The following is a 25,163-nucleotide window of genomic DNA, read 5'->3' on the forward strand; positions in this document are numbered from 1 at the left end:
TTGTTAATACAAGCAAGTTCTCAACATTTAGGAAAAAAAAAGTGCATTTACTGCCAATGGTTACAAACTTTATGATAAATAATTATTGTGTTTAATAATACATTTGAGATAATTTCTTAATGAGTCCTTTGAAAATCTCTGGTGAAATTTGGAATTATTATAATAAGATTTAATGAAATTAACTGGTCTTTTAATATTGTGCCAGCCATTTTTAAGAAATAACCTGACACTTTCATTTAAACCACACTAAAAATAGCAACACCGACAGAAAAGATTAATCTTTGGAATATACTGTCTCATATTATTTGTAGATCAAACACTGCCAGTAATTTAGCTTTAGGGAAATAAGTAATTTGAAGTAATGGAGTTTTCTCTCTTGACACATTAGATTTTGAACATCTTTTGGAAAAAAATCTTTTATGTAACCTCAGATTCTATGGTTACATAAAATCTTTTTTTGATTATGTTTACTTGACTAAGCAAGAGAAAATAAACCCGTTTTCTTCTTATGTCGTCATCTCCAGAGTAAATCATGTGAATGCCAATAAACTCTCTAAGTTCATTGAAAGCAAGAAGGATTATATTGCAACATGCAAATAAATAATTGGCCATGATTGCTCCTTATTTTTAAGCATATCCTCGCATGTAATTGGCTCCTTTCCTTAAAATGATCCAAAAAGGTGCTGCATAACTTCATATCTAAGATGAAAATGTAAATTTCTGAAGTTGATTTGCACAGCATATCAAAGATATAGTAACATCATTATTTTATTGAATGAGAAAAATGAAATGGGCAGGAGGAAATTTTTCCTGTATTTCTTTCCATGAATGTGCTTTAAAACCAAACTTATAAAGGAAAGAAATTAAAGTCCAACTGCTATTTTTGGCAGCACTGGGAAAGCAAAGGGTGACAGCCACAGAAATGAAAGAACAAAATTATAATAACTAAGTGGTTACTTTATGGTAAAGTGCAAGAAAATCTCTAGAAATAACTCAAACAAGTAAATAAATTTTATTTGACTACACTTAGAGTACAGATAACTCATCACAGAGCTCTTCCTTTGGGATTTCTATAATGACCATAATGACAAATCTGTGAATTCACATACAACTCTAAGATAAAGTCATGGAGTTATGATTTTATATCATATTCCCTAAAGGCTCTGTGCATAACTCAGTAGCTGGAATTGGCTTTGTCATGTTGATTAAAATCCTAAAGCCAGTTCATTATATATGCTTATGCTGAGTCAATCCAGAGGTTGAAGAAATATCCGAAGATCTAGAAATCTTCCTGCAATGCACTTTTTGTCTATCAAAGTCCAGGTCAGTTGGAATTCAGTGAACCAGGGTATAGGAAGTGGATCATCCCTGAGCATTCAGCCTTCTTCACCCAAGAATGCAACATTTTTTAAAGACCAAATCAAATGCAAAATCTTGTATAAACTCAAGGCTAAGGACAATGCAAACAGACGTAAAAAACCCTAAAAGTATTATGCTCATGAATCCTTCAAGGAGCAATGATTCCAAATGAAAGAAGAGGAATACAAAATGCAATAAGGAGGTCATTATGCTATCCTAAAGAATTCTGACAATGATAGGAATCAACTTAGATCAGCATCCACAAACCCTAAAATAATTATCCAACCCCCCCAATCAAAACTATACAAAACCTCATTGTACATAAACCAAAGTAGTCTAACTGAATAACTCATGAATTAATCATAGTCACAGTGGAAATGCCATAGTGTTATCAAAGAGAAGAGACATAAATTTCTAGATGGTGTCAGAAGGAAGCCCACTCTAAAAACCTCAAAAGAGATCACCATCCTCTGCAGGAGGCTAGCAGAGCTGCTTCTCATCCAGCCTCCTACAAAGCAACATAATGGTCTTTTGTATTTTTTGATGAAGCAATAAATCCCATGTGCATGCCCACTCATGTGCACGCACACGTGCACACACACACACACACACACCAGAGTTATATCCACATTAAGCCTTCCCCAAATGATTAAAACTTTACTGAGCTCGCTGAGAGAGTTTAATATTTTTCTAGACAAAAATCCATCTTTGATACTGAAGATTACTTTATTTGGAAGTTTCACTGCTGAATGTAGAAGCATGGGAGCTCTTTCCATATAAAAACAAGGCAAATCTTGGGGACCTTATATTTTTAAAATTTTAGTCTAATTAACATGCAGTCATATTTTCAGAAGTCTCAGAATACATATTGTGAATGGAGATGCTTGAGATGTACATAAATTGCCCATGTTGGGGCTTCCCAGGTGGCTCTAGTGGTAAAGAACCTGTCTGCCAATGCAGGAGACATAAGAGACGTGGGTTTGATCCCTGGATGGGGAAGATCCCCTGAAAGAAGGGAATGGCAACCCACTCCAGTGTTCTTGCCTGGAGGACCCCATGGACAGAAGAGCCTGGTGGGTTATAGTCCATAGAGTCACAGAGAGTCGAACACGACTGAAGTGACTTAGTATGCACACGCACAAGCTTATACAGTCTAGAACTTTCCTTGGCAATTCACCCTAATATGAACAGCTGTGTCCAGAAATCCCTCCATAATGGAGTCTGACTTCAATTTGGATGTTTAAGTGCTGAGAACTTTGAAAACTCACCATTCCTCTTGTGTTCCTGCCTTATACCTCAGTAAGCTAACAAGATTTACTAAACAAATGTTAAGTAAACTACTTTATGAGAGTATTAGGTCCCTTAATGAACAGTCTGAGAAAAATATGCAAATTAATTATTTTTCAGTTAGAGACTGAGAAAATAATTATCAAAAGATAAATAGCTGAAGTAGTTGGGTACCTGGTTTTATTTATTCTCAATTCATTTTTGAAGTGATAACATATACAGCACATTTAAGATCAGTTAACTGGGAATACTATAGTTTTCTAGCATACATATCACACTTATAATATTTCAAAACAAATTTCTTAAGAAAGACTCAGCTTCTAGCTCTTTTTAAACTGTTTATAATCATTTGCACTACCTGGATCAAATAAGATAAATGGACATTAGTAAGTTAAAGTTCTGATTTTGTTGTTACACATGTAAATCCCTGCTGAAGTCATAGAATGGACCTTTTGCTTTGGATACTGCCTTATGCCAAAAATTGTTACCAGTGAATCTTCAATGAGAAATGAGGGAAACTAGTGAACTGTAATGCAATAACCCCTCCTAGAGTAGATCTGATAATATTAGACCAAGTCAATCTGCCTGCTACACATATAGGTAACACATCTTGTCCATGACAACCTGGAAACCTTGCACTTAGCAAATGACGTTCCCCAACCCCATACCTATAATGGTATCTTAGCAAATATATACTAGTCCAAATTCCAGAAAAAAATAACAAAAGTATATAAATTATACTTTTATAATGCTAAAGAAAACTGTTGCACACTATATAAAAAAATTAAGGTATGAGGACAACCAAACTGGATAATTTTGGACAAAAGTCCATTTGAGGAAGGAAGTCACCCATATCAATATTTTGTAGCTATTCTATAAACCACATATTGCTAAATAATTTATATAATTTGGGAAGATACTATAAATTATAAGGGAGAGTTTAGAAGAAAGGTTAATACACCATGATAGATTTCTACATGTGAGTTAAATCTCAATTATAATCCTAGCAAGGTCCATCACAGCTTTCCATGAATACTTCTGAGTTTCTGAGAGTTGCATATTTTAAAAATACTTTCCTACCTGAATGCCTTAGAACTTGTACTTTATATCATTACAGTCAGGATCCTAGGTTAGAAGGAGCTTACAGCCTAGGAGGAAAAAGACATTAATATTTTATCAAGAAGGATGTCACCCAGCACATCACATTCAGGGTTGTAAAAGAGAAGGACGATAAGAAATTCTGAACACAAAGGTAGAAGTTAGAAACTTTAAAATGTCCAGGAGAAGGTCTGTCAATAGAAAGACAGAATGGAGGTCTGGTATCAGAATCAATTCAATTCAGTCACTCAGTCGTGTCTGACTCTTTGTGACCCTGTGGACTGCAGCACACCAGGCCTCCCTGTCCATCACCAACTCCCGGAGCTTTCTCAAACTCATGTCCATTGTGTCGGTGATGCCATCCAACCATCTCATCCTCTGTCGTCCCCTTCGCCTCCTGCCTTCAATCTTTCCCAGCATCAGGATCTTCTCCAATGAGTCAGTTCTTTGCATCAAGTGGCCAAAGTATTGGAGTTTCAGCTTCAGCATCAGTCCTTCCAATGAATATGCAGGACTGATCTCCTTTAGGATGGACTGGTTGGATCTCCTTGCAGTCCAAGGGATGCTCAAGCATCTTCTCCAACACCACAGTTCAAAGGCATCAGCTCTATAGTGCACAGCTTTCTTTATAGTCCAACTCTCACATCCATACATGACTACTGGAAAAACCATAGCTTTGACTAGATGGACCTTTGTCAGAAAAGTAATGTCTCTGCTTTTTAATATGCTGACTAGTATCAAAATACCCATCTCAAAAAAAAAAGAAATCTGAATACATTTTGGGGAAGAGAGATACAAGAGGGTGGGGAAAATAGAGCATAAACTTTGCATCTTCAAATTTGAGTTTGGAGGTGGTCTCTATTAAATAATCATGAGAGGAATGAAAAGTTTGACAGGAAAATAATACCTGTTAGAGCTTGTCATTAATAGAGCTGAGAGTGGGTTTCTAAAGAAGATTCCTTGTGAGCAAAAAATCACAAGCAAGATTGGAAAATCCTATTTCTAAATAAAGTCTGATAGGCAGAATTTTACAATGTATCGGTCTGTGGATGGCCAATTTCCCTCCTACAAAGTACAGGAACCACTTCTGGGTGAGAAAAGGAAATGGATGGTGGCCATTAAAGTGGATCACATTCTATCTCTGGATTTTCCCCTTCATGTTGATAACTATTAATCACTAGTTGCTTTTGCTGAATTAGGGAATCAGGACATCAGACTTCCCTCCAGTCTCATAATGCTGTCATGGTCTTTTTTGGGTTGGCCTCTTTCCTTTAATGCGGGTTTCAAAAATGTTAATGCTATTACTCTCTTCTTTGCCTAAAGGGCCATCAGCACAGCCATACACTTCCTAGTTAGTGGGCTGGAGGCTGGAGAAGGCCGTTGAAGAGGACACACCTGTCTAACTTCTGAAACGGAGATGAACTTGGGTATGTTCCCATTACCCTGATAATCATGATCTTCTGCCTAGGGCACAACATTTTTCCCTATAATGAATTATACCACGATAAACACTTAGCTCTTATAACTCTTACATCACAGCATTTTGTAGTTGAGAGAGACCATGAACACTCTCTTAAGCCAAAGGTTTCCCAACTACAGTAGCTGAAATTCCTTCTTCTCTAATGAAGTCCTATGTGTTATTCCACCATCTCCACTCCACTTTTCTCTGATGTCATTCTAGTTCAGAGAAAGGAGAGACATATTTTTATGTGCCATCTCTTGGTGAACATCCCATGATATCTGCTACCTTTTCTTAAAAGAGTTCCTCTAGTTTCTTTTTTTCTGGGTGACACTATTGTTTCCTCACACTTGACTCTTTAAAATCCTGAACATACAGTGGAGATGTCCTTTCGGTACATTTCCTGTATAATTTTCAAATAGGGAGAGTAGTCTTGCTGAGCAATTTCTGTAACTCACATGAGCCTTCTTTCCTCAAGACTAAATAACTTATTTCTTATATCTCAGCTTATCTTTTATTTAATGGAATGCCTTCAAAAGGAAGGCCCCAAACTTGACATATGAATTAAAAAGACATGAGTTTGAGTGAACTCCGGGAGTTGGTGACGGACAGGGAGGGTGGTGTGCTGCAATTCATGGGGTTGCAAAGAGTCGGACACGACTGAGCAACTGAACTGAACTCAACTGAACACAGACTATTTTTATTATTATCAATGTAGAATGATGTGGACACAAAATTATATTCTAAACAGTAAAATCATACAGTTTAGAAAAATATTAACTCTTCAAACCTTATGATAATAGCATGTATTAACATAGACCCCCAAACTGAAGTATCTATCTAACAATTCTGGGCACTGCATAATAAAATGTTTTGTTCTTATAGTAGCTTATACAGAGAAGCAAAACTTGCCTCCCCAAAATATCTCTTTGGCATGTGGATTATTTCAAGCAGAAAACAATCAGGCAATGTCCTATTGCCTTGCCATGGTCCAGCAAGTATTTTTTTTATCAAACATTTTCTTTTCCCTCTCTAGGTGAATTGCCATCCTCCACTATGAACTCCCAAACCACTACCCCTAACATCCTCTTTCGTCTTTAGCTCAAGATGGTACTGAAGGTCAGGGCTTCAGTCATTTTGGCAAGCTATTCAATTCTCTCAGGACTCTTCCATGTGTACAAGTTATTAAACTTTTGTTTGACTTTTCTCCTATTAATCTGCCTCATGCCAATTTAATTCTTAGAGCAGCCAGAATAACCTAGAAGGGCAAAGGGAAATCTCTTCCTCCTCGACACTTGTGTGTGTACGTTTACTAACACATGGTTATATTTTCTGCCGTCTCAATCTAAAATTCCTACTTTTGAAGAACAAAGTAAGGAAGATAGATATAGATACATATATAGATCTTTTCTTTTTTTCCTTGCAAAGGTGGCCACCTGAAACTATTAAGAAGGTTGGAAAAAATCTGAATATTTAACTTTGTCTTCATATTAAATAAGATTATTTACATGAAGCAAATATTTATTTTATCGTTTCTTACTTTCTCCCTCTCTCTATCATTCCTGTATCCCACAAGCTAATTGTTTTTTGCTTTTGTTCTTCAGCATGGCCATTTAGCCATCTATATATGGCTCCCGTGGAAAAAACAAATTAAATGTTTTCTTGCCTTTTGTGTCTGGCAGAAGTAGGACAAGAAAATAATTCCAGCACAAATATTTGGCTGTCTAGAAGATCTTCCCACAAAACAAAAAATAGGAAACAGTAAAATAAAAGTTAGCTCTCAGGAACAGCTGTCTGGCAAACTTTCTTGCATTTGCGTGTCATCCCTGAGATGACCATTTGGGAGAAATCATTCCCCTGGTTTGCATGGCTCATGAGGTTGAAATGCAGTTTCTTTCCATGCCTGCTTCAACCCCTTCAAACATCTACTGATCCATCAGTCTTTATTCTAATTGGTAGGGGCTTCAGTATCCAGGCAATTAAGATAATCCCTTGCCTTAGTTCTTAGGTGTTCTTTAGTCTCTTGGAAAGCTGCTGCTGCTGCTGCTGCTAAGTTTTCAGTCGTGTCTGACTCTGTGCGACCCCATAGACGGCAGCCCACCAGGCTCCACCATCCCTGGGATTCTCCAGGCAAGAACACTGGAGTGGGTTGCCATTTCCTTCTCCAATGCATGAAAGTGAAAAGTGAAAGGGAAGTCGCTCAGTCGTGTCCAACTCTTCTCGACCCCATGGACTGCAGCCCACCAGGCTCCTCCGTCCATGGGACTTTCCAGGCAAGAGTGGGGTGCCATTGCCTTCTCTGTTGGAAAGCTGACCTCTACAATATTTGGAGCAAAATCTTAGTATTGAAATTCTTAAGGTGACTCTGTAGACTCATAGTACTATTTCCTTTGAGTATAGCAAATTAATTTTCTGATTGAATCAATACCATGCCCACATATAAAAATAAAAAGGAAGAAGTCCATTCTCAAAATGAGCATTTCCAAAACATATCTGAAAATTATAAAGAATCGATTGAAGTCCAATAGAATAACAAAAATATAATGCAACCTCAAATTTAGGTAAATACAGAAGCCACTGATAATATCATACATTTACTATGGTGTGATGGGAAAAAGATATTTTACTCCTGTTTGGGAATCCTTCATCCGAGTGGATGAACACAAACCTGCTGGGGTGAGGCCTAGTGCAGTTGGGATCTGAGAAAAATCTGAGTGAGTGTTCAAGCCAAAATAAACTCTTACTGTTATTTCAGCCTTGGTTTTTCAGGATTATTAACTTAGTAAGGATTGTGGAAAAATGCAAATCTTTAATCTGAATAGAAACCCATTTTGTTTTGAAAGTAAATGTATTTCTTCCCAGGCCTCCTATTCCCAGTAACCGTAATATTCTCTGGGGGTTTATTTCTCAACTTGTCCTTTGAGATATATGCCATTTCCTTGTAAGTTGGAGTTTTGATGATTAGCATTGCAGATGTTATATTTTCTCCAAAAAAAAAAAATGTTTCCAAGAAAAGAGTACAAGGAACTAGGCATTTTAGTTCTGAGCGAAAAACATTTCTATTAAGTTTGAAGCACTAAAATATAAGATGTCAAAACTGTCCCAAGTGAAAAGGGGCAGACTTTAAAGAAATGAAGAATTAATCTCACCAGGCTCTTTTTAGTTGATTTAAAATAAGTTATTTATTCATATATTATTGAGCCTCAATTGAGCCTAGAGTATGTCTCCAAAGATAAAGGACTAGAATCCTTTCACATGTGGTCAATTTAATCCTTAGGCTATCTATTGCATCCAGTGAGTTCTTGCTGCTGCTGCTAAGCTGCTTCAGTCGTGTCAACTCTGTGTGACCCCATAGACGGCAGCCCACCAGGCTCCTCTGTCCATGGGATTTTCCAGGCAAGAGTACTGGAGTAGGGTGCCATCGCCTTCTCCGAAGTGAGCTCTTAGAATCATCCAAAGACAATTTTTAATATTAGCTCTTGGCCAATACAAAAATAAAAGACTTCTTTTGTCTTCTTCAGGAAAACAGTCTCCTCAATATAATCATTTGTGTCTAGTTATAGAAGAAATGGGCTTCCAAAACCTTATCTTTGCTCTTTCAATGTGATGAAATATCTCTGAGAGTTCCAATGTGAATTTTTTTTTCTTTTGCTAGGACATTGTCATCTTTTTCATTGCAACCACACTCTTCACTTAACGTTAGCAAGTACTTTAGGCTGCATATGTAAAATTTCTCAAATGGTAGAAATGTCACTGTTCCCAAAGTCAGCTAATTTTTTTTTTTAGTAATTCCATTTGTGTTTGATTCAAATTTACTTCAACCTTATTATTTTTGTTTCTTCACTACACATTTTTGTGGAGCAATTCTCTCTTGATTATCTATTTTTATAAAATGTCACACGGATTTATTACGGGGAGACAAGAAAGCATGTGACTACATGCCTCACTGTCTGTGCATGAACTGAACAACTGATGTACAGTGACCAATTACCAATAGGCCTTGAAAGAAGTAACACGGTTTGTCATTGACCAAAAATGTGCATCTGTTGTTTATGTAGTGATTTTTAAATGGAAGAGAGAGCAGCAGAGTTCGTACTCTGTGTAATTATCCACAGTTAATACACTATGGTAACTGAAATTTGAGCTATGTTACTGAGGAACAATGTGGTTTAACTAAACCATGGTAACTGAAATCTCTGCATATTTGAACCATGAAAACAGGGGTTGCCTGTTAATTATTAGTATACTTGGTTAGTCATTTGAAAAAAGGTAAAATCATATCTGTACCTCACTCCCACATGAGAATAAATTCCACAGTTGATCACAGTTCTATATATGATACAATAAAAATCTCACTTACACTAAAAGAAAATACAGATGAATTCCTTTGTAACTTGAGTAAGGGAAATATTTTATAATCATTTATTGTTGTTTAGTCACTAAATCCTGTCGGACTCTTGCAGCACCATAGACTGTAGCCCACCAGGCTCCTCTGTCCATGGGTTTCCCAGGCAAGAATATTGGAGTGGGGTGCCATTTCCTTTTCCAGGGGACATTCCTGACCGAGGGATATCTCCTGCATTGGCAGGCGAATTCTTTAGCACTAAGCCACTAGGGAAGCCCTTTTAATCATTACTCAATATGTAAAATAAGAGAAATGATTGATAAATTTGACTACATTAAAAGTATTCAGTGTGAATAAAAAAACAAAAATTACATAAGCAAAATCAAAGAACAAATTAACAGTTAAAAAAAAGATATTTCCATTTTTATAATGTACCAAAAGCTTCTATAAAATCAAGGGAGAAAAAAACTGACAATTCCTTAAGAAAATGGGCAAAAGATATAAATACAGCCCACAAGAGGGTTCAATGCACGATCCTGGATGCTTGGGGCTGGTGCACTGGGACGACCCAGAGGGATGGTATGGGGAGGGAGGAGGGAGGAGGGTTCAGGATGGGGAACACGTGTATACCTGTGGTGGATTCATTTTGATATATAGCAAAACCAATAAATATTGTAAAGTTAAAAAATAAAATTAAAAAAAATTATCAGGCATATTAAATATTACATAGCTCCACACATAAAGAAATAAGAATTTAAAATATACTGAGATATTACTTCTTATCTATCAGGCTTCAAAAATTAAAAAAGATAATACCATGTAAAACTGTAGTACTGTATCACCAGAGTATTAACACTGATATGGTCAAGGTACATGATATTTTCATCACCACAAAGATCTCTCATTTTGTCAGTTTATAGCTATACCCTTACTCCTGCTTTAATCACTGTTCGTGTTCAGTTGTTAAGTTGTGTCCGACTCTTTGGGACCCCATGGACTGCAGGTCAGGCTTCCCTGTCCTTCACTCACTGCCGGAATTTGCTCAAATTCATGTTCGTTGAGTCAGTGATGGTATCTAACCATCTCAACCTCTGCCGCCCCCTTCTCCTTTGGTCTTTCCCAGCATTGGGGTCTTTTTTTTTTTTTTTTTTTGCATTTTGTTTATTTATTTATTTTTTATTTTATTTTTTTTAAGTTTACAATATTGTATTGGTTTTGCCAGCTCTTTACATTAGATGGCCAAAGTACTGGATCTTCAACTTCATCATCAGTCCTTCCAATGAATATTCAGGGTTATCTCCTTTAGGATTACTGGTTTGATCTTGCTGTCCAAGGGACTCTCAAGAGTCTTCTCCAACACCACAGTTTGAAAGCATCAATTCTTTGATGCTCAGCCTTCTTTGTGGTCCAGTTCTCACATCTGTACATGACTACTGGAAAAACCATAGCTTTGACTACAGAAACCTTTGTTGGTAAAGTGATGTCTCTGCTTTTTAATATACTGTCTAGGTTTGTCATAGCTTTCTTTCCAAGGAGCAGGTGTCTTTTAATTTCATGGCTGAAGTCATCATCCCCAGTGATTTTAGAGACCAAGAAAATAAATTTGTCACTGTTTTCATTGTTTCCCCCTCTATTTGCCACGAAGTGATGGGACCAGATGCCATGATATTGGTTTTTTGAATGTTGAGTTTTAAGCCAACTTTTTCACTCTCTGCTTTCGCCCTCATCAAGAGACTCTTTAGTTCCTCTTCATTTTCTGCCATTGGAGAGATCATTGACAACCACTAATTTTCTCTTTTATAATTTTGTCATTTTAAGAATGTTTTACATATGCAATTATGTAGTCTGTAAATTCTGAGGACTGTTTTTTTCTTACTCAGCATATTTTCTGAAGATTAATCCAGGTTTTTTAATGTATCAGTAGTTTTTTTTTTTTTTTTTTTCCCTAACTGCTGAGCAGTGTTTCATTTTACAGAGGTACCACTGTCTGTTTAACCATTCACCTACAGAAGGACATCTGGGTGGTTTCCAGTATGGTTTCCAATTTTCACACAGGTTTTTTTGTGTGAACATAAATCTTGATTTGTCTGAACATAAATCTTGATTTGTCTGAAATTAATGCCCAGAAGTGAATTTGCTGGGACTAACAGTAATTGCATATTTAGGTGTTTTGTGTGAGTGTGTTTGTTTGTTCTTGTTTTGTTTTTAAGAAACTGATACAATATTTTGGCAGAGTGACTGTACTATTTTGCACTCCAATTAGCAAGGTATATAATCCACTCTGACAATCTTTGTCTTTTAATTTGGTTATTTAGACTTTTTAAATATATAATTATTTATATACTATTTGTATTAGTAGTTGAGTCTGCCATTTACATTTTTGTTTAAGTTTTTGTTTCTGCTTATTCAGCCCATGTGTATGAGCTTTTTTCCCCCTTGCTTTTCTAAGGGTTACTTGAACATTTTTTAGAATTTCCATTTGACTTTTATACTATTTTGAACATTTTTTTAATGGTTGCTCTGGATATTACGTTCCAGTGTTAGTCGCTCAGTGGTGTCCAACTCTTTGCAACCCATGGACTGTGGCCCGCCAGCCTCCTCTGTCCATGGGATCCTCCAGGCAAGAACACTGGAGTGGGTTGCCATTTCCTTCTCCAGGGAATCTTCCCAACCCAGGGATCTAACCCTGGTCTCCCTCATTGGAGGTAGACTCTTTCCTGTCTGAGCCACCGCTACTGCTGCTGCTAAGTCGCTTCAGTCGTGTCCGACTCTGTGTGACCTCATAGACGGCAGCCCACCAGGCTCCCCTGTCCCTGGGATTCTCCAGGCAAGAGCACTGGAATGGGTTGCCATTTCCTTCTCCAGTCTGAGCCACTAGGGAAGCCCAGATATATATTAATCACAATATGATAGTGTCATCATTTGATCAGTTTGAGTGAAGTACAGAAGTCTTAACCTTGTACTTCATTCATTTATAATATAATAGTCTTAAGTCTTTCCTTTACATGCATTTAGAATCATGTCATACAGTGCTATAATTTTGCTTCCACTGTCAAACAGAACTTAGGAAATTTTGAGAAGAAAAGCCTACTATATTTACTTATATTATTGCTTATCATTTGATCCTTTATTTTTGATATTACAAGTTTTCTTCAGTTATTATTTCATGTCTGTTTAGATAACTTCCTTTAGCCATTAATTTAGAGTACATCTACTTGTAACAAATTCTCTTACTTTAACCTCATCTGAAAATACCTTGATTTTTCTTTCATTCCTGAAAGATATTTTTTGTAGGTATATGACTATAAGTTGATGGTTCTTTTCTGTTAGAGCTTGAAAAAGTTTGCCAGTTTCTTTTAGCTTCCATTTTCTGATGAGAAATTTACTGCCATTCAAAAAATTTTTTTCTATAAAAGTTGTTACTTGTTCTCTTGTCTTTAGCAATTATTTTTTGTTTTTAGCTTCCAGAAGTATAGTTATAACGTGTCTTGACAATAAATTATTTGAATTTACCCTGCTTGAAATATTCTCCAATTTGTATACTGTAGATTTATTTCTCTTGCTGAATTTGGTAAGTTTTCAGACATTATTTCTTCTTTTAGGTTGGTGCAAAAGTAATTGCGGTTTTACATTGTCAAAATTTGCTGTTTGATTTGGAGAAGGCAATGGAACCCCACTCCAGTACTCTTGCCTGGAAAATCCCATGGACGGAGGAGCCTGGAGGGCTGCAGTCCATGGGGTCGCTAAGAGTTGGACAAGACTCATCGACTTCACTTTCACTTTTCAGTTTCATGCATTGGAGAAGGAAATGGCAACCCACTCCAGTGTTCTTGCCTGGAGAATCCCAGGGACAGGGGAGCCTGGTGGGCTGCCGTCTATGGGGTTGCACAGAGTCAGACACGACTGAAGCGACTTAGCAGCAGCAGCAGCCGTTTGATTTTGGAATACATTCTTAAATAAATGTGGTTATGTTATACATAATTTTAATGCACATTTCTCACTTTGTGCTTTTTGCTAATGAATTATTACTTGCTGTGTATTTTAAATTTATTTTAGACTAGGGAAATGATGTTAGACAAAAAGCAAATTCGAGCAATTTTCTTGAGTTCAAAATGGGTTGCAAAGTGGCAGAGACAACTCGCAACATCAGCAATGCATTTGGCCCAGGAACTGCTAATGAACATACAATGCAGTCATGGTGCAAGAAGTTTTGCAAAGGAGACAAGAGCCTTGAAGGTGAGGAGCATAGTGCCTTGCCACCAGAAGATAACAATGACCAATTGAGAACCATCATTGTAGCTAATCTTCTTGCACAAGAAGTTGCCCAAGAACTCAGGGTCAACCATTCTATGGGCATTTGACATTTGAAGCAAATTGGAAAGGTGAAAAAGCTTGATAAGTGGGTGCCTCATGACCTGACCCAAAATTTAAAAAACCATCGTTTTAAAGTGTAGTCTTCTCTTGTTCTACACAGTAACAACAAGCCCTTTGTTGACCAGATTGTGATATGCAACGAAAAGTGGATTGTATATAGCAACCGGCAATGACCAGCTCAGTGGTTGGACTGAGAGGCTCCAAAGCACTTCCCAAAACCAAACCTGCACCAAAAAAAGGTCATGGTCACAGTTTGGTGCTCTGTTGCCAGTCTGATACACTACAGCTTTCTGAATCCCAGTGAAACCATTACATCTGAGAAGTATGCTCAGCAAATCAATGCTGCTGCTGCTGCTAAGTCGCTTCAGTCATGTCTGACTCTGTGCGACCCCACAGACAGCAGCCCACCAGGCTCCCCCGTCCCTGGGATTCTCCAGGCAAGAATACTGGAGTGGGTTGCCATTTCCTTCTCCAATGCATGAAAGTGAAAAGTGAAAGTGAAGTCGATGAGTCTTGTCCGACTCTTAGCGACCCCATGGACTGCAGCCTACCAGGCTCCTCCGCCCATGGGATTTTCCAGGCAAGAGTGCTGGAGTGGGGTGCCATTGCCTTCTCCGCAAATCAGTGAGATGTACTGAAATCTGCAATGCCTGCAGCTGGCACTGGTCAACAGGATGGGTCCAATTCTTCTCCATGATCACCCAACCACAGGTCACACAACCAATGCTTCAAAAGTTGAACATATTGGACTACAAAGTTTTGCCTCATCCTCCATATTCATTTGGGCTTCCCTGGTGGCTCAGAGGGTAAAGCGTCTGCCTACAATGCAGGAGACCCAGGTTCAATCCCTGGGTCAGGAAGATCCCCTGGAGAAGGGAATGGCAAACCACTCCAGTACTCTTGCCTGGAAAATCCCATGGACTGAGAAGCCTTGTAGGCTACAGTCCATGGGGTCGCAAAGAGTCAGACACGACAGCAACTTTGACCTCTCACTGACCAACTACTACTTCTTCAATTATCTTGACAACTTTTTGCAGGCAAAACACTTCCACAACCAGCAGGATTCAGAAAATGTTTTCCCAGAGTTCATTAAATCCCAAAGCATGGATTTTTATGCTACAGGAATAAACAAACTTATTTCTCATTAGCAAAAATGTGTTGATTGTAATGGTTCCTATTTTGATTACTAAAGACGTGTTTAAGCCTAGTTATAATGAGGTAAAATTCGGCCTGAAGCTGCAATTATTTTTATATCAACTTAATAGTACTTTTTCAGTCCCACCCTCCTTCTCCTCTCCTTCCTAAACATTAAAGACACAAATCTTAATTTTTAAGAAAATAATCCCACAGGTCCCTGAGGCTCTGTTCATTTTTATTTTTCTAATTTATTATCTCTCTGTTGTTCAGACTTCTTGATTTGTACTGTTGTCTTCCAGTTCACTGATTCTACCCTCTTACCTATTCTGTTGTTGAGCCCATCCACTGAGCTTTTTACTTCAGCTTTTATTTTTCATTTCTAAAATGTTTATGTGGGTGTTATTTATATCTTACAGTTCTCTGCTAAGACTTTCTATTTTTTCATTTGTTTCAAGTAATTTTTTAATTGCTTGCTGAAGCATCTTTATCAAGACTGCTTTCAAATCTTTGTTGTATAAGTCAAGTAAGTCTAAATCTCTGTCATGTTTCTGGATGAATAATCATGTTTTTAAATACTGTTAATTCTTTTTCAATAGTTATAATATGCTATGAATGAATCAAACACTTCATATGTACTCCTTGAGCAGCTCCATGAAGTAGATACTATTTCCCAAGTGAGATAACCCTCTTCCCTCCAATTCAGTCTTTGACTTGGTGTTTCAGTATATGCTAAAGGCAGGAGGAGGAGGGAAGGACAGAGGATGAGATGGTTGGATGGCATCACTGACTCAACCAACATGAGTTTGAATAAGCTCCAGGAATTGGTGATGGACAGGGAAGCCTGGCGTGCTGCTGTCCATGGGGTCCCAAAGAGTCGGATGCGACTGAATGACTGAACTGAACTGAACTGAAAAAAGGAAGAAGGTGACTACATAAATTCCCAAGAATGGAAAATAAACACACCTTGTGTATTAAACTCTTACATTTTTTTAAAAAGTGTTACATTGGAAGCAATTCTAAAAATAAAACAGCATATTAGTGAATATTTTTATTTCTTTCCTGGGCAAAAAAATCCCATTATGGATTGGAATAATAAAACAGATACCCATTTTTGGTTAGGTTGATATCATTTTGAAAATCTATTGGTAGGCATTGATTGGCTTAAGTCAATCAGTAGAACGTCATCTTTTTGCTACCGTAATTGGCTCAAAAGGGGATATGTAACTTATGTTAGCCTACTCACGCTAAAGTCCAGGATTTGTGCCTGAAGGTGAAGAAACATAAATTCTTTTGTCCTCTAGATGATATTACCTGGAGATGCAGCCTTTCAGTTGTTTTAAGGAGTGTGAGACCAAGAATAAAGACAATAAAACAGCAGGGAAAAGAAAGCAGAAGTCTGATCATACTCAGATGACTCTAAATTTCTCTCTAGAATTTTTAGTTAAAAAAATTAATAAATTATCTTTATAGTTTAAAAAGAGTGTTAAGTGATCCCAACTGTCCCCAAGAATAAAATCTTTTATCTTTATTCTTTATTTAAGAGATAGAAGCTCTATACAGTCAGCAAAAACAAGACCAGGAGCTGACTGTGGCTCAGATCATGAACTCCTTCTTGCCAAATTCAGACTGAAATTGAAGAAAGTAGGGAAAACCACAAGACCATTCAGGTATGACCTAAATCAAATCCCTTATGATTATACAGTGGAAGTGAGAAATAGATTTAAGGGCCTAGATCTGAAAGATAGAGTGCCTGATGAACTATGGACAGAGGTTTGTGACATTGTACAGGAGACAGGGATCAAGACCATCTCCATGGAAAAGAAATGCAAAAAAGCAAAATGGCTGTCTGGGGAGGCCTTACAAATAGCTGTGAAAAGAAGAGAAGCAAAAAGCAAAGGAGAAAAGGAAAGATATAAGCATCTGAATGCAGAGTTCCAAAGAATAGCAAGAAGAGATAAGAAAGCCTTCTTCAGCGATCAATGCAAAGAAATAGAGGAAAACAACAGAAGGGGAAAGAATAGAGATCTCTTCAAGAAAATCAGAGATACAAAGGGGACATTTCATTTCATGCAAAGATGGGCTTGATAAAGGACAGAAATAGTAGGGACCTAACAGAAGCAGAAGATATTAAGAAGAGGTGGCAAGAATACACAGAAGAACCATACAAAAAAGATCTTCATGACCCAGATAATCACAATGGTGTGATCACTGACCTAGAGCCAGACATCCTGGAATATGAAGTCAAGTGGGTCTTAGAAAGCATCACTATGAACAAAGCTAGTGGAGGTGATGGAATTCCAGTTGAGCTACTTCAAATCCTGAAAGATGATGCTGTGAAAGTGCTGCACTCAATATGACAGCAATTTGGAAAACTCACCAGTGGCTACAGGACTGGAAAAGGTCAGTTTTCATTCCAATCCCAAAAAAAGGCAATGCCAAAGAATGCTCAAACTACCGCACGATTGCACTCATCTCACACGCTAGTAAAGTAATGCTCAAAATTCTCCAAGCCAGGCTTCAGCAATATGTGAACCTGAACTTCCTGATGTTCAAGCTGGTTTTAGAAAAGGCAGAGGAACCAGAGATCAAATTGCCAACATCTGCTGGATCATGGAAAAAGCAAGAGAGTTCCAGAAAAACATCTATTTCTGCTTTATTGACTATGCCAAAGCCTTTGACTGTGTGGATCACAATAAACTGTGGAAAATTCTGAAAGAGATGGGAATACCAGACCACCTGATCTGCCTCCTGAGAAATTTATATGCAGGTCAGGAAGCAACAGAACTGGTCATGGAACAACAAACTGGTTCCAAATAGGAAAAGGAGTATGTCAAGGCTGTATATTGTCACTCTGCTTATTTAACTTGTATGTAGAGTACATCATTTGAAACGCTGGACTGGAAGAAGCACAAGCTGGAATCAAGATTGCAGGGAGAAATGTCAATAACCTCAGATATGCAGATGACACCACCCTTATGGCAGAAAGTGAAGAGGAATTCAAAAGCCTCTTGATGAAAGTGAAAGTGAAGAGTGAAAAAGTTGGCTTAAAGCTTAACATGCAGAAAACAAAGATCATGGCATCCGGTCCCATCACTTCATGGGAAATAGATGGGAAACAGTGTCAGACTTTATTTTTGGGGGCTCCAAAATCACTGCAGATGGTGACTGCAGCCATGAAATTAAAAGACACTTACTCCTTGGAAGAAAAGTTATGACCAACCTAGATAGCATATTCAAAAGCAGAGACATTACTTTGCCAACAAAGGTTCCTCTGGTCAAGGCTATGGTTTTTCCTGTGGTCATGTATGGATGTGAGAGTTGGACTGTGAAGAAGGCTGAGCGCCAAAGAATTGATGCTTTTAAACTGTGGTGTTGGAGAAGACTCTTGAGAGTCCCTTGGACTGCAAGGAGATCCAACCAGTCCATTCTGAAGGAGATCAGCCCTAGGATTTCTTTGGAAGGAATGATGCTAAAGCTGAAACTCCAGTACTTTGGCCACCTCATGCGAAGAGTTGACTCATAGGAAAAGACTCTGATGCTGGGAGGGATTGGAGGCAGGAGGAGAAGGGAACGACAGAGGATGGGATGGCTGGATGGCATCACTGACTTGATGGATGTGAGTCTGGGTGAACTCTGGGAATTGGTGATGGACAGGGAGGCCTGGCGTGCTGTGATTCATGGGTTCGCAAAGAGTCAGACACGACTGAGCGACTGAACTGAACTGAATCAAGTAGATAATAACAGTGATTGCCCCTAAGTGAAGGAACTCTAGACCTGAATATCAGGGATGGGAAAGAGCCTATTAAGTATATTTTATGACATTTAATTTTTTCCATATTGTATTATCTTTTCAAAGACACAGAAAAATCTAAAATGTAAGGCACAAATGTTCATAAAATTAGTTCAAAAAGAAAAGTTAGAGCACATTGTAAATTTCTCATCTCATTTTTCATAAAGTCTTGTTGATATAAGAGTTGGCAGTTACTTACACCTTATACTGATGCCTCCTATAGCTAAAACTAAGATTGTTTAAAAAAAACTTCAAGACTAGTACTGATAAGCAGTTTGTAGAAGAATTTAGTTCAGTTCAGTTCAGTTCAGTTCAGTCACTGTTCAAGCATCAATCCTTCGGTGTTCAGCCTTCTTCACAGTCCAACTCTCACATCCATACATGACCACAGGAAAAACCATAGCCTTGACTAGATGGACCTTTGTTGGCAAAGTAATGTCTCTGCTTTTGAATATGCTATCTAGGTTGGTCATAACTTTCCTTCCAAGGAGTAAGCATCTTTTAATTTCATGGCTGCTGTCACCATCTGCAGTGATTTTGGAGCCCCAAAAAATAAAGTCTGACACTGTTTCCCCATCTATTTCCCATGAAGTGATGGGACCGGATGCCATGACCTTCGTTTTCTGAATGTTAAGCTTTAAGCCAACTTTTTCACTCTTCACTTTCACTTTCATCAAGAGGCTTTTGAATTCCTCTTCACTTTCTGCCATAAGGGTGGTGTCATCTGCATATCTGAGGTTATTGATATTTCTCCTGGCAATCTTGATTCCAGCTTGTGCTTCTTCCAGTCCAGCGTTTCTCATGATGTACTCTGCATGTAAGTTAAATGAGCAGGGTGACAATATACAGCCTTGACGTACTCCCTTTCCTATTTGGAACCAGTTTGTTGTTCCATGTCTAGTTCTGTTGCTTCCTGACCTGCATACAAATTTCTCAAGAGGCAGATCAGGTGGTCTGGTATTCCCATCTCTTCAGAAAGAAATACCTTATACATATATAAGCATATATATAATATACATATATATATATATAATTATCTGTCCATTTTTGTGTTTGGAAATGATTACTAGCTTCACATACCCTCTGTACCTTTCTTCTTTAACAATATATTTTTACTTTCCAGACATTCCATCTTAGTACTTACTGGTCATTTGTTCATTCATATGAATTCTGTACTTTATAAACAATCCTCATTTTAGGGATGTAAGGTTTGTTTTCAGTATTTTATATTATATGTAGTATTTTAGTAAATAACCTTGCATGTGCTTCTTTGCAAAGAGACTAATATACATGTACTATAAATTACTAGAATTAATAACCATTTATAAGTACATTTTGAATTTTAACAGATATTTTAATAGATTTAAATTGTGTTCCAAAGATTCTTTTCCATAAACTCTCCCCAATTCAATTTTGGTAAAATTTTACGATATGATAGACAAAAACTGCTTTATTTTTAACTTTATTTATTCATTATGAGTGATACTTAGCATTGTTTTATACATTTACAAACTATACCTGTTTTCCTGAGAACTTTCTATTTATATTAAACTTTTGCTTATTCATTTTTAAGATCTCCTTATGCAGTAAAGAATAAGCCATTAATTATCATATGTGTTTATGGTGGATGAGGTGCTTTACTAACACTCTATTTTCCCCTCTCTGGTATGCCTTCTTTTCTACAACCATTAGAAAACTAATAACTACTTTTTCAGACTATTTTAGAACTAGACTTCTGTAGTAAATTGATATTGCACTTGGATGTATTTGCATGAGATCTGGATAGAAGCAAAATTTTGAGGTGGGAGGTCATATACAGTATTATCCATTCTTCATCTTCTTGATAAAGAGGCTGTTTTGGTGGAAGAAGCAGTGGGATCTCATACTACCATACACCAGTCTGAGAAGTGACGAGAGGCATCTTTGCTAAGTGAAAGTCACTCAGTTGTGTCCGACTCTTTGCAACCCCGTGGACTATACAATCCATGGAATTCTCCAGGCCAGAATACTGGAGTGGGTAGCCTTTTCCTTCTCCAGGAGATCTTCCCGACCCAGGGATCAAACCAAGGTCTCCCACATTGCAGGCAGATTCTTTACCAGCTGAGCTACAGGTAAACATCACACATCAGTGCCATTTCACTGGCTCTACAGCTCCTGACAACATCTGCTAGTCTATGAATTCCAGCTACAGAGTGTGTAGTTCACAGTGGCAGTTTTGGAGGTAAAACTTCCTCTGACAGGACAGTGCAAATAACGTTTGGGTATTGATTCCTGATTCCAGCTTCCAGCTCATTCCTCCACTTTCCAACGACACTGTAAATGCATACTTTCCTTTATCAAATAACTGTCTTCTTAATATTCCTTAAGCAGTCTCTGTCTTTTGTACTGAATCCTAAGACAATGCTGCAAAATCTCTTTTTTGGTTTCCTGCCTTGAGTAGTTTGAGCAATCTTCTCTCCTTTAAAAAAAATTTTTTTTAGATTAATCAGCCTAGCTAGAGTTTTAGAACCCCAGTTAAAGAACTAACTTTTGGTTCCATTGATTTTTTTCTCTATTGTTTTTTTCAATTCTTTATGTCATTTAATTTTACTCTGATCTTTATTGTTTCTACCCTTTTGTTTGCTTTAGACTTAGTTTGCTTTTCCTTTTTAAGACTCTTATAATGGAAATTTAGGTCACTAAGAACTTTCTTTTTTTAACACAGCCAATTTTTAAACCTATATCATAGCTATAAATATCCCCCCTAAGCACTGCTTAGCAAAAGCAGTCACAGTGTAGAAACTTCTCTTCTTTTGTCTATAATGCAAATCATTCTGTCATTTCACCATATTTTTATTCTGACTCAAACTATATAGAGATACATAACATATATATACCAAATAATATATATTTACATTTTATATGCTGTCTTGTTAAGGAAATGCCTGGATTGCATCAACTGTCTTTCACAAACTTGGATGATAACTGTACATTTTTACCTCACTCTCAATCTTATGTGGCTAAACTGAGGCTACCGGCTGCTGAGATCCTGAGACAGTTATCTGGAATTTTCATTTGGGCAGTTTGCAAACTCAGTGAGGACATTCAGATGTTGACTATCAAAAAAAAAAAAAAATGTCCAAATGAACATAGATGTGGCCAATGCCAAAACGAAATTTCAAACAGAATCACTGAAGTCCTGTGATTTCTAAAAATTATCTGCAGTACTTGTTATTTCTCCAATATGGACTGTGCTTCAGATATCTAGATATTCAAATCACAAAGAATCAGACATGACGGAGTGACTAATACGTTCACTTTCGTGAAGGGTAAATGTGTATTAAAGCATTTATGAGCTACTGATGATAACAGAAAAAAAAGAAATACTACTTTCTAGAGAAGAAATGTTACTTTTCAGATAGCATAAGATATGAAACACAGAAAAGAATTTGGTCTTTTTCTTATGTACTGGAGTTGATTATATGAATTGTGTGCCTCTCAAGAAGTTTATCTATAGCCATCTTAGCTCAATTTTTCATTTTATTTTGAGTAGAAGGAATCTGCTTTTACCAATCAATAAACTGTAATGTGTCATCTGAACTTAAATGAGAACTACCTCCTATTGCTAGTTTAATGTCCCGCTGTTACCCTTGCTCTCCAGCCACGAGAACAGCACGTACTATTTGCCCTCAGACTGACATTCATATATGGAAACATTAGTTGCCCAATGGGTGGCCAAGATACCCTTGTTTTTCTGCTGCAGACTGATGAATCACATCCTCTGCTGTCATTTTTCAGTTTGTGCAGAGCTCTGAACCTTTAAACTTTAGGTATATTACTCTGCGGATGTTTGAGTGTTTGTGTAAAACAGATGCAAATTGCTGTCATCTCAATCCAAGATAGAATTGAGTTATTTCTAATTAGTTAGCAGCAGCAATTAATCTAAAGCCTACTAATTAATTCAGAGTTTGAGAATCTGTTTATTGTTAAAATGGTGATAGGTGTTATTTTTTTTCTCGGTGAGCTAAGAGCATTTCAATTCCTAGATCATTCAACCCTTTGAATTGTGGATCATTATCATTTTTATAGATAATGAAATTCAGGCTTACCAAAATATTTTTCCCAGGATCTTACAATTCTTAAAAGGCAAACACAATATTCAAACCCAAGTTCCACAGCCCATGCCTTTAATCTCTAAGTTCAGATTCTTCCTAAGCATTCCATCTATTGTTCTTTCATTAGTTGTATCATGCTATAGATTAGGAGCATCACTAAGGAGAGAGCAATGGAAAAGGAAGGCATAGAAACTCAAAGGAATTTATCTTCCAATCATAAGAAAGAAGTAACATGACAGTGACAAACAAATGTTCCAGGTTTTCATATTTTGTCTATTTTCCAATGACAAACCAATAACAACTGATAAAAACACCCACCCATCCTTTCAGTGGGGTAGAAAGAATTTCAGATTTGCAAGTGTCCCTTTTATTGTTAAAGTGATGGCAAGAGAAACTCAGTTCAGTTCAGTTGCTCAGTCATGTCTGACTCTTTACAATGCCACGGACTGTAGCACACCAGGCTTCCCTGTCCATCACCAGCTCCCGGAACTTGTTCAAACCCATGTCCATTGAGTCGGTGATGCCATCCAACCATCTCATCCTCTGCCTTCCCCTTCTCCTCCTGCCTTCAATCTTTTCCAGCATCGGGGTCTTTTCCAGTGAGTTAGCTCTTTGCATCAGGTGGCCAAAGTTTTGGAGTTTCAGCTTCAGCATCAGTCCTTCCAATGAATATTCAGAACTGATTTCCTTTAGGATGAACTGGTTGGATCTCCTTGCAGCCCAAGGGACTCTCAAGAGTCTTCTCTAACACCACAGTCCAAAAGCGTCAATTCTTCAGCACTCAGCTTTCTTTATGGTCCAACTCTCACATCCATACGTGACTACTGGAAAAATCATAGCTTTGACTAGACCGACCTTTGTTGGCAAAGTAATGTCTCTGCTTTTTAATATGTTGGCTATGTTGGTCATAGCTTTTCTTCCAAGGAGCAAGCATCTTTTCATTTCATGGCAGCATCCACCATCTGCAGTGATTTTGGAGCCCAAGAAAACAAAGTCTGTCACTGTTTTCATCGTCTCCTTAACTGTTTGCCATGGAGTGATGGGACCAGATGCCATGATCCTAGTTTTCTGAATGTTGAGTTTCAAAACAGCCTCTTTCACTTTCATCAAGAGGCTTTTTAGTTCCTCTTTGCTTTCTGCCATAAGGGTGGTGTCATCTGCATATGTGAAGTTCCTTCATCTATTAATGTCTTTATTGACAGGCATTTAAAAGCAAAATATTGGGGGAAAGACATGGATACATGGTCATTTGTTTTTTTTTTTAACTTATTTACTTTTTAATATAAGGATAATTGCTTTATAGAATTTTGCTATTTTTGTCAAACCTCAACATGAATCAGCCTTAGGTACACATATATCCCCTCCCTTTTGAACCTCCCTCCCATCTCCTGCCCCATCCCACCCCTCTAGGTAGATGCAGAGCCCCTGTTTGAGTTTCCTGAGCCACACAGTAAATTCCCATTGGCTATCTATTTTACATATGGTAATGTAAGTTTCCATGTTACCCTTTGCATATATCTCACCCTCTCCTCCCCTCTCCCCATGTGCATAAGTCTATTTTGTATGTCTGTTTCTCCATTGCTGCTCTGTAAATAAACTCTTCAGTACCATTTTTCTAGATTCCATATATATGTGTTAGAAAACGATATTTACCTTTCTCTTTCTGACTTACTTCACTCTGTATAAGAGGCACCTAGGTTCGTCCACCTCATTAGGACTGAGTCAAATGTGTTCCTTTTATGGCTGAGTAATGGTTTTTGAAAATGCAGAGGAACCAAAGATCAAATTGCCAACATCCACTGGATCATGGAAAAAGCAAGAGAGTTCCAGAAAAACATCTATTTCTGCTTTATTGACTATGCCAAAGCCTTTGACTGTGTGGATCACAATAAACTGTGGGAAATTCTGAAAGAGATGGGAATACCAGACCACCTGACCTGCCTCTTGAGAAACCTATATGCAGATCAGGAAGCAACAGTTAGAACTGGACATGAAACAGCAGACTGGTTCCAAATTGGAAAAGGAGTACGTCAAGGCTGTATATTGTCACCCTGCTTATTTAACTTCTATGCAGAGTACATCATGAGAAACGCTGGGCCAGAAGAAGCACAAGCTGGAATCAAGATTGCTGGGAGAAATATCAATAACTTCAGATATGCAGATGACACCACCCTTATGGCGGAAAGTGAAGAGTAACTAAAAAGCCTCTTGATGAAAGTG

The 25,163-nt window shown here is 37.6% G+C and overlaps 1 pseudogene; it reads left to right on the plus strand.

The window, feature by feature from the left end:
* Positions 1 to 13,613: 13,613 nt before the first annotated feature.
* Positions 13,614 to 15,112, plus strand: LOC113890929 (annotated as a pseudogene).
* The last annotated feature ends 10,051 nt before the right edge of the window (positions 15,113 to 25,163 follow it).

Source organism: Bos indicus x Bos taurus, chromosome 4 (genome assembly GCF_003369695.1).
Source record: "Bos indicus x Bos taurus breed Angus x Brahman F1 hybrid chromosome 4, Bos_hybrid_MaternalHap_v2.0, whole genome shotgun sequence".
NCBI lineage: Eukaryota > Metazoa > Chordata > Mammalia > Artiodactyla > Bovidae > Bos > Bos indicus x Bos taurus.